The sequence below is a fragment of the Arachis ipaensis genome, chromosome B3 (genome assembly GCF_059453495.1).
Source record: "Arachis ipaensis isolate K30076 ecotype BB chromosome B3, ASM5945349v1, whole genome shotgun sequence".
In the NCBI taxonomy this organism is placed as follows: domain Eukaryota; kingdom Viridiplantae; phylum Streptophyta; class Magnoliopsida; order Fabales; family Fabaceae; genus Arachis; species Arachis ipaensis.
Genome location: NC_142438.1, coordinates 65,267,963 through 65,277,017, shown reverse-complemented (window position 1 = coordinate 65,277,017; position 9,055 = coordinate 65,267,963). Strand labels below are relative to the sequence as shown.

General features: G+C 38.8%; 1 pseudogene; it reads right to left on the bottom strand.

The window, feature by feature from the left end:
• Positions 1–3,856: 3,856 nt before the first annotated feature.
• LOC148570942 (uncharacterized) lies at positions 3,857–4,877 on the bottom strand (annotated as a pseudogene).
• Between the last annotated feature and the right edge of the window lie 4,178 nt (positions 4,878–9,055).

The following is a 9,055-nucleotide window of genomic DNA, read 5'->3' as shown; positions in this document are numbered from 1 at the left end:
TTCAAATTATAAAATTAAATTTTCTAATTTCTTGGACTCATAATTAATTTATTCGTTAATTATTTATTATTTCTCAAAGTTTTACATTTCCAACCTATTCTCGAAAATTAAATTATTATTTTATTCTAATTAAACGGCTAATAAATTTCCGGTTCTTACACGAAGATGCACTTGGAGAACACCTTGCCTCAAGTTTAGAGGTTGCTTCTTCGCTCGGCCACTTAAGTTCGAGATGCTAAGGTGGAGATCTCGAATCTTCGAGCCAAGTTCACAATCAAGGATACAGAGATTTCTAATGCCAATTCTCAAGTTAAGAGGCTGAATGTTGCGCTTGCTGCCTGATGGGGGAAAATGTCGGTAAAGATTTTTACAAAAATAAGCGCATTGTAAGTATAGTTCTAAACTGACAATTAAACCTCAATCAAATTTAAATTGTTTGTCACTTAATCTAACCCAATAAAATTAACCGAATTATTTGAACCTCGGGTCGTCTCTCAAGGAATTGCAGGGAAGTATGTTACTATTGGTTAGAGAGAGTATTTTTTTTGCTTTTAAGTTTAATAAGCAAGGAATGTAAATAACAAGAAAACAATTAACAACTAAGAAAAGTCCTAGCAAGTGTTGAGAATCGAAATTCCTATCCTCATTATCAATGTCAATTGTGATGATAATTGCAAATTGTATTCACTTAGTTAATCTCTAACAATTTAAGGAAACTCAAGTGAGTAAATCAACTCAAGTTCACAAGTCCTAATCAAAGACTAGACTTAGTGAAATTCAAGCCAACTAGCAACTTTCAAACACCAATCAACAAAAGACTTTTGATAATTCAAGAGTCTCCAAAATACTCAATCCAAGCTAAGAATACAAAAAGTTAATTTAAAATCCAACCAAGCATTTTATCAAACACTTGGAAGGCACAAAATAAAAGCATGGAAAATTAATAAGGGATAATAAAATCTAAACAACCAATTGCAAGGAATCAATAACAACAAATGAAGAAAGAAGCAATAAACATGAAATACTTCAAATTGCATTAGAAGAAATCAAATGTAACAATAGCTCATAAACATGAAAATGACGAAAAAGGGAAACAACAAGGGAGGAAGATGAACTAAAGTGCTTGAACAAATAAAAGTAAGAGAAAACTAAATTAAAGTAAAATTGAACCTGAACCTAAAGAGAAATTGAAAGAGAAATCCTAAAACCTAGAGAGAGGAGAGAGCCTCTCTCTCTAGAAAACTACATCTAAAATCTAACTAATTGTCAATCAATGTGTCAATGAGTGAATGACCCCTGCAACTCCACTCTGCAGCCTCTAATTTGGATTTTCGGGCCTGAAACTGGGTCAAAAAGAAGCCTAGAAATTGCCCTTATCATTTTCTACAAATTGCAGCACGTGATGCTTTGTCACGCGTACGCGTCGCCCACGCGCACGCGTCGCTTGGCAAAATCCTGGTCACGCATACACGTCATCCACGCATACACGTCGCTGCCAGTTTCTCAAAACATCATTTTCCTGTGTTCCTTCCACTTTTGCATGCTTCCTTTCCTTTCTCTAAGCCATTCCTGTCCTAGAAGACCTGAAAACACTTAACACACATATCACGGCATCGAATGGTAATAAAGGAGGATTAAAATTAGCAAATTTAAGGCCAAAGAAGCATGTTTTCAATCATAGCACAAAATTAGGAAGGAAAATGTAAAACATACGAATTATATGCATAAGTGTGAGAATAATTGATAAAATCCGCTCAATTCAATACAAAATAAACAATAAAATAGCGGTTTATCAATCTCCCCACACTTAAACATTAGCATGTCTTCATGCTAAGCTCAAGAGAAACTATAAGAGTGAAGAGGGATGGTAGGACTTATTTAAATGCAACCTGTCTATATGAATGAAACTACATGCAAAAATACTTCTACTTACTATCTATCTATATATATATGTGGTCATAGTGAGTCAAATTTCCAAGAAATCATATATGCACAATCAATGGCTAAATCAATCATATCAAAACACATTCACAGTTGAACTGAGTTATTCAAAAGAGTTCACAAACTTGCAAAATAAGCAATGATTAGATATAGACATATGGAGTTGAGCAATTGAACCCTCACTGAATGTGTATATGCACTCTAATTGCTCAAGTGTTTAGGGTTAAACTACTCAAATCTCCTCTAGTCATGCTTTCTAAAACTTTGTTCTTCATCTAACCAATCAACAAATATTTAGCATACAAATGCAAATATCATGAGGGCTTTTCAAGGCTGTAATGGGGCTACGGTAAGGGTGAGGATGTATGTATGGCCAAGTGAGCTATCAATTGAATCTTTGACTAATCTAAGTTCTCACCTAACACATGCACACTTTCTATACAATTCTAAAATCAAGCTTAGTCACCCAAAATCTCACTTTTTCATATTTTTACACACTCATGTATCAAGTCTAATTCCATCACATATGCATTGATCTTTTTATTGAACTTAACATTGGGGTAATTTTAACCCCTAGTCATTTGTTTTTTCTTTTGTTTTTATATGAAAGCATAAAACATCAATGCATATGGTTTTTATAATTTCACATGAGTAAGCACCCAAATTCTCAATATTTGTCAATAAAAGCAAAACACATTCTCATCAACCAAAGTTCTCATATTTCCTCACACTTAGTTGACACACACTCACTATCCCTAAGCTAACCAAAGATTCAAGTAGGACAATTAATTGTTTTTCCGCTTAAGGCTAGTGATGTGGTAATAAAAAGAACAAAAGGGGGTTAAAAGGGCTCAAAGTGGCAAATAAAGGTATAATCAAATGATGGCCTCAATCACATAATTGCATGAATATACACTAAATAATGGACATATAGAATGAAACAAACTAAATATTGCAATCATAGAGAAGAAAACACACAAGAATAAAAATCATAGTTAAATAATATAACCATATAATTAAGCTCAAAATCTCACAGGTTGTGTGTTCTTAGCTCAAAAACCATATTCCAAACTATATATATACATCATGCAAGTTTCAAAAAGTTTCAACTCAAATCAATGTTAATCTTAATGCCCTTTTTAAGAAAAAGATACATTCCTTGAAAATTTCATCAAATTGACCAACATTTATTATATTATATATATAATAAATGAAATGTTGTGATTATGAAAAGCTAAAAAAATTTTAGTCGACTCCCTATTTTCAATCAAATCAAATTCTCATATGCAAGAGGGTAAACTAAGCTCAATAATCCACATTTTTCAAATCACAACTAATAAAATAAAAGTGCAATTCAAACTAAAAATCTAAGATATATACAAGCCAAAGTGCAAACTACAATAGACTCAAAAGTATCCAGAATAATTAATATATACAAAAGCTAAAAGTGTAATAAAGTAAAAATGTGCAAATACTGAAAAGTAAAACAAAAAAATAAAAGCAAAAGTGTCTAAATGGTTCACCAAAATATAACTCTGTTGATGAAGGCGACCTCCCCACACTTAAATCACAGCATCGTCCTCGATGCTCTCAATCAGGCTGGGTGAGAGGGATCGTCGCCGACTGGTCCACCATCAGTTGCAGGTGGCTGTGTCTCTGGCGGATGCTCAGGCTGATTCGTCGCATGCTGTGCAACCTTCTGCTGGTCTTCCTCCTCTTACTCCTCCTCCTCCTAAGAGTGCTCCGATGGTATGTCAGGCTCAGAGGGAATGTCAGTACGCCGAGTAGTCACAATCAACTTCAAGTGTGCATAACGTTGCTTGTTGCGACGCTCAGACTGCTCATAACGTCATAACAAGAGCCGCTCCATCCGATCCATGCGCTCAAAGAGGTGATGCACAAGGCAGTAGACCGGCTATGATGTAGATGATGGTGCTGATCGAGATGGTGTAGATGGTCCTGCTGCAGCTGAAGAAGTAGTCGGCTCAGTAGCTACTGCTATGGCCGCTTGGGCTCTGCGCCAGGCTACTGGGCGGTCACCAAACCAATCACCCCAAGGCATAACCTTCTCCTTACCGTGAACAGCTGGTGCCTCATCGCCCTGCTCCCAAGGTACCTCAGCCCGTTGAGCTAGCTGTCTGACCAAATAAGGGAATGGTAGGTTGCCTCTGATATTGGCCTGGTACATGTATTTCTTGATGAGTTGTGGAAGGTACAACTCCTTCCCCTCTAAGACAGACCAGATCAGAACTACCATATCAGCCGGGACCTCAGTAGAATGAGTACTAGGCATGACATATGTGCATAGGATCTGCTGCCACACCTTGGCCTCCTTTGTTAGATAATCGAACTTAATGCCCCTTGGAGTCTCTTTTGAGGATCCTCACTCCTAGGGGGCATCAGGAAGGGCAACCATATGATGCACTGCATCCCAATCAAAACTCATGTATTTAATATCCTCTTCAACCTGATGGAAGGCATCTTTATCACTGATCTTAGGCTAAAAGTGGAGGATGTCCTCAACAGCCTCCTCTGTAATCAAAATCTGCCTGACTCTGAGATGAACTGCATCAAGGGTCGCTCGGTAGAAATTGCAATAAAACTCCCAGACCCAAGACTCGTTCACTCACACTAGCTCTCTGTCTAGAAACCCAACCCCTCTCCTCAATCCGATGCTCAGTATACTGCTTCAGATCGGAGGGTACAGCTAGTTTCTTTTCCCAAATTAAGATCCGCTTATCAAAGTAAAAAAATATCAGCTCACAGTATAGGTTGGCAAACTTATATGAGTTGGTAGAAGGCGTAGCTTGGTCAGCCTTCTCCTTCTCATTAAGCTTCCGCTCAGATAAGCCGAAGGTCGCCGGCTCAGTGGATGGCTATGACCTTTTCCTCTTACTGGAGGCGACCTTGGCTTTGCCTTTCCCTCTGTCAGACATCCTGAAAATAAAAATTACAGGATACAGAATATTAAGTCAAAGCAGAGAAACAGAAAGGCAAACAATATGTAAGCAACACAAATAGAAGATAGGCAACAGAGGAGTTAAAGCTAAAACATGAAGTGAGTCAGAAAGAGATAAATCCTTAGAATAAAAGAAAGGTAGGATTAAAAAAAATCAATCAGAAATCACAATCAAAGAATCTATACAATGAAATTCAGAATGCTTGTTTGTTAAGAAACAACAAGTTTCATGCCTCGAAAGAAATTAAAGGAGTTAGTTTGAAAAGGGTGAAAACTAAAAAGAAAAGTGAGACAGTCAATTTATTTAAAAGTTAGAAAAGTGGGTTAAAATTAGTGACATGGTAATGTAGTTACTAACTAAAAGAAGTTCAAAAGGTTTAAGAACAAGCAAGCTCACTGATGAGCGGATAATTTATACCCTTTTTGCAATTGTTTTTACATAGATTTTAGTATATTTTATTTACTTTTTATTATATTTTTATTATTTTTTATGAAAAAATCACATTTCTAGACTTTACTATGAGGTTGTGTGTTTTTCTATAATTTCAGGTATTTTCTAGCTGAAATTGAGGGACCTGAGCAAAAATCTAATTCAGAGGCTGAGAAAGGACTGCAGATGCTGTTGGATTCTGACCCTCCTGCACTCGAAGTATATTTTTTGGAGCTACAGAAGCCCAATTGGAGCGCTCTCAATTGCGTTGGAAAGTAGACATCTTGGGCTTTTCAGAATATATAATAGTCCATACTTTGCCTGAGATTTGATAGCCCAATCTGTCGTTAAACGCCAGCCAGGGACCCTTTTCTGGCCTAAAACGCCAGAACTGGCACAATTCTTGGCGTTAAACGCCCATTTTGGCAACCAGGGTGGCGTTTAACTCTAACTTGAGGCATATGCACGTGAAAGCTTGAAAGCTCAGCCCAAACACTCCGCAAGTGGGTCCTGAAAGTGGATTTCTGCACTATCTGCACTTAGTTACTCATTTTCTGTAAACCTAAGTTACTAGTCTATTATACAAAATACTTTTAGAGATTCATTTTTTAAATCATGACATTTCACACTTGATATTGTATCTTCTACGGCATGAGTCTCTAAACCTCATAGGTGGGGGTGAGGAGCTCTACTGTGTTTCAATGGATTAATGCAATTACTACTGTTTTCTATTCAATCACGCTTGATTCTATTCTAAGATACTCGCTCGTACTTCAATATAGAGAATCTGATGATCCGTGACACTCATCATTATTCTTAATTCTATGAACGCGTGCCTGACAACCACTCCCGTTCTACCTGAGCTCAACGTAGTCATTGGGCGACAGCTTGAGTGCGTATCTCTTGGGTCTCTAATCCACGGACCGAGTCCGTCAGATCAGAACCTTCGTGGTAGAGGCTAGAACCAAATGGAAGCATTCTTGGCATCCAAAAAGTCTAAACCTTATATTTGGTATTCCGAGTAGGATCTGAGAAGGGATGGCTATGACGAGCTTTAAACTCACAAATGTTGGACGCAGTGACAGTGTGCAAAAGGATAGAGAGATCCTATTCACACGCTAGTGAGAACCGACTGATGATTAGCCGTGCGGTAGCTGTACCTGGTATTTTTCATCCGAGAGGATCATACAGCCTGCCATGGAAGGAAGCCATGCGATTTGAAGAAGAAGACAGTAGGAAAGCAGAGATTCAGACGACAGAGCATCTCCGGAACCTCAACCTGTTCCTCATTACTGAATCACAAGTAACACTGAATTCATGTTATTTACTTTTCATAAACAAAAAATCATTTTTATCATTAATCTCCTAACTAAGATTTACAAGATAACCATAGCTTGCTTCAAGCCGGCAATCTCCGTGGGATCGACCCTTTCTCACGTAAGGTATTACTTGGACGACCCAGTGCACTTGCTGGTTAGTTGTGCGTAGTTGTGAAAAGTGTGATCACAACTTCGTGCACCACCCACATCCATGCATACAATGCAAGTCATTGATGATAAAACATGTAATGAAAGAAGCACAAAAAGAATTGAAATCATCAACAATGCATTTCAAATAGAAAGGGAACCAAAAGGAACGGAAATGCTAACCCATCTCCCCATGAAATGGCTTCGGTTTAATCCAAATAAATCACAATTCAAAAGTACTAAAGTCAATTCATGAGTGGAAGTTGAGTAAAACAGTTTTAAAAAAAATTTGGGCAACATTCCGACAGTAAAATGAGTGTTCCCGGATTAAACATACAGCAGCAAATCAATAAGTCATGTGAATTTAGAGAAATTTAAATAGATGCAGTGAACAGTAAATCCATATGATTCAGATAACATTAAGCTAGAGCAGCATAGCAGCAATATGCAGCTCATATGAGTTCAAAACAATTCAGACAAATTAGCAACTATAATTTCATATGAGCTGATATACACATTCAACAAAGCAGCCAATTTTAATCCATCAAACCAAGTTTCATATGAATATATCAACTACTAAGCACACACAAATCACATGTGCATTCATATGAACTAAACAAATAAGCCATCATGCAGCAGCAAGGGCAGGCAATATTCTGAACATATCTGTAAACCAGAAGAAGGAATAAAATCTAGAACATACTTATTCCAAACAGTAGCAATAAATAAGAACACAGCAGCAATAACAAGTTAGAATCAGACATTAAGCAAAATCGGTATCATTGCAGACAATCCATAAATTGCTCATATCAAATAGCAATCATCAGAAATAGGGAAACAACAAGTACAACTATGCAGCACCATCCACAAACCAAATTAACACAGGGGCAAGTCACTACCAGCAACAGAAAAACTAAGTTCAGATAGAATAAACAACAGAATTCAAACCTAAATCCACTACAAAATCATTTATCTACCTAACCGCATGCAATTCTAACTAACTAACTAAAATGTAATTAAACTAAGCCAACTATACTAACTAAACAGAATAGAGAGAATACAGAAGGAAGAACAGGGGAAACCTGGAAGGGGTTTCAGAAGCAGAAGCAAAGATAGAAACTGGAAGGGGGAGAGAGCTGTGCCGACCTAGAGACGGCGGATACTGAAGGCGGTGATGAAGGTAGAACGGCAGCATTGAACTCAGGAAGCAGGGGAAGAAGTAGAGCCACAGAAAAAAGGCAGATCAGATGCAATGCTTGAAGAATCAGGCGAGGTCGTTGAGGAGGAGAGGAAGGGAAGAGTAGGGGTGATGAGTGGTGGAGATCGCCGGCGTCAATGGGGGCCGCGGTGGTGCTTGTGTCAGCGGAGAACATGGGCGGATGGATAGACAAGAGGGATAGAGAGAAAAAGGAGGTAGAGAAGAGAAAAGGGAAGAGAGGGAGAAGAGTGGTCGGCGACGGCTCGGGGTCGCCGAACTGGGGCGGCCGGTGGTGGTTGATGGAGGGTGGTTATGGGTAGGTTGAGTTTGTAGAGGAGAGAAGAGAGAAAGGAAACGTTGGAGGTTGAAAGTGAGTGAGCGATGCGAGTGCGTAGGGTTCACGCGTAAGGGGTGTTAGTGAATTTAAATTCACGTGTACGTGTGACTCACGCTTGAGCGTGGAGGAGAAAAATAGGAATCAACACGTACGAGTCGTCAACGCGAACGCGTAAAGGGAGAAATATGAAGATGACGCGTACGCGTGAAGCACGCGTACAGAGAAACCCCATTTTTAGGGTTTATCTTGTATGGATTTTGAGGGTTTTATCGATGTTCTTTCACACTTATTCATATAAAATGCATGGTTTTGTGCTTCCTTCCCGATTTTTGCCTCATGGATGAAAACATGCTTCTTTTACACTAAATGTGTTATATTTGAAATGTTTTCTATTACCATTCGATGCCGTGATCTATTTGTTAAGTGATTTAAGAGTTTATAGGGCAAGGATGGCCTAGAAGAGAGGAAGGAAGCATGCATAAATGGAAGGAGCATAGAAATTGGAGCTTTGGAGATTGAGCAGCGATGCATATGCGTGCGTTGCGCGTATGCGTGGATGCGTGCCACTGAGATCGACACGAGGAAGCCAGAGCTAGAAGCCGGCGCATTCGCGTGGCTGGTCCAGAACCTCATGGACGCGCACGTGTTCTTTACGCATGCGCGTGGATCGTAAAAACCCCAACGACGTGGACGCGTGCTGTACGCATACGCGTCAGTGCTCGCA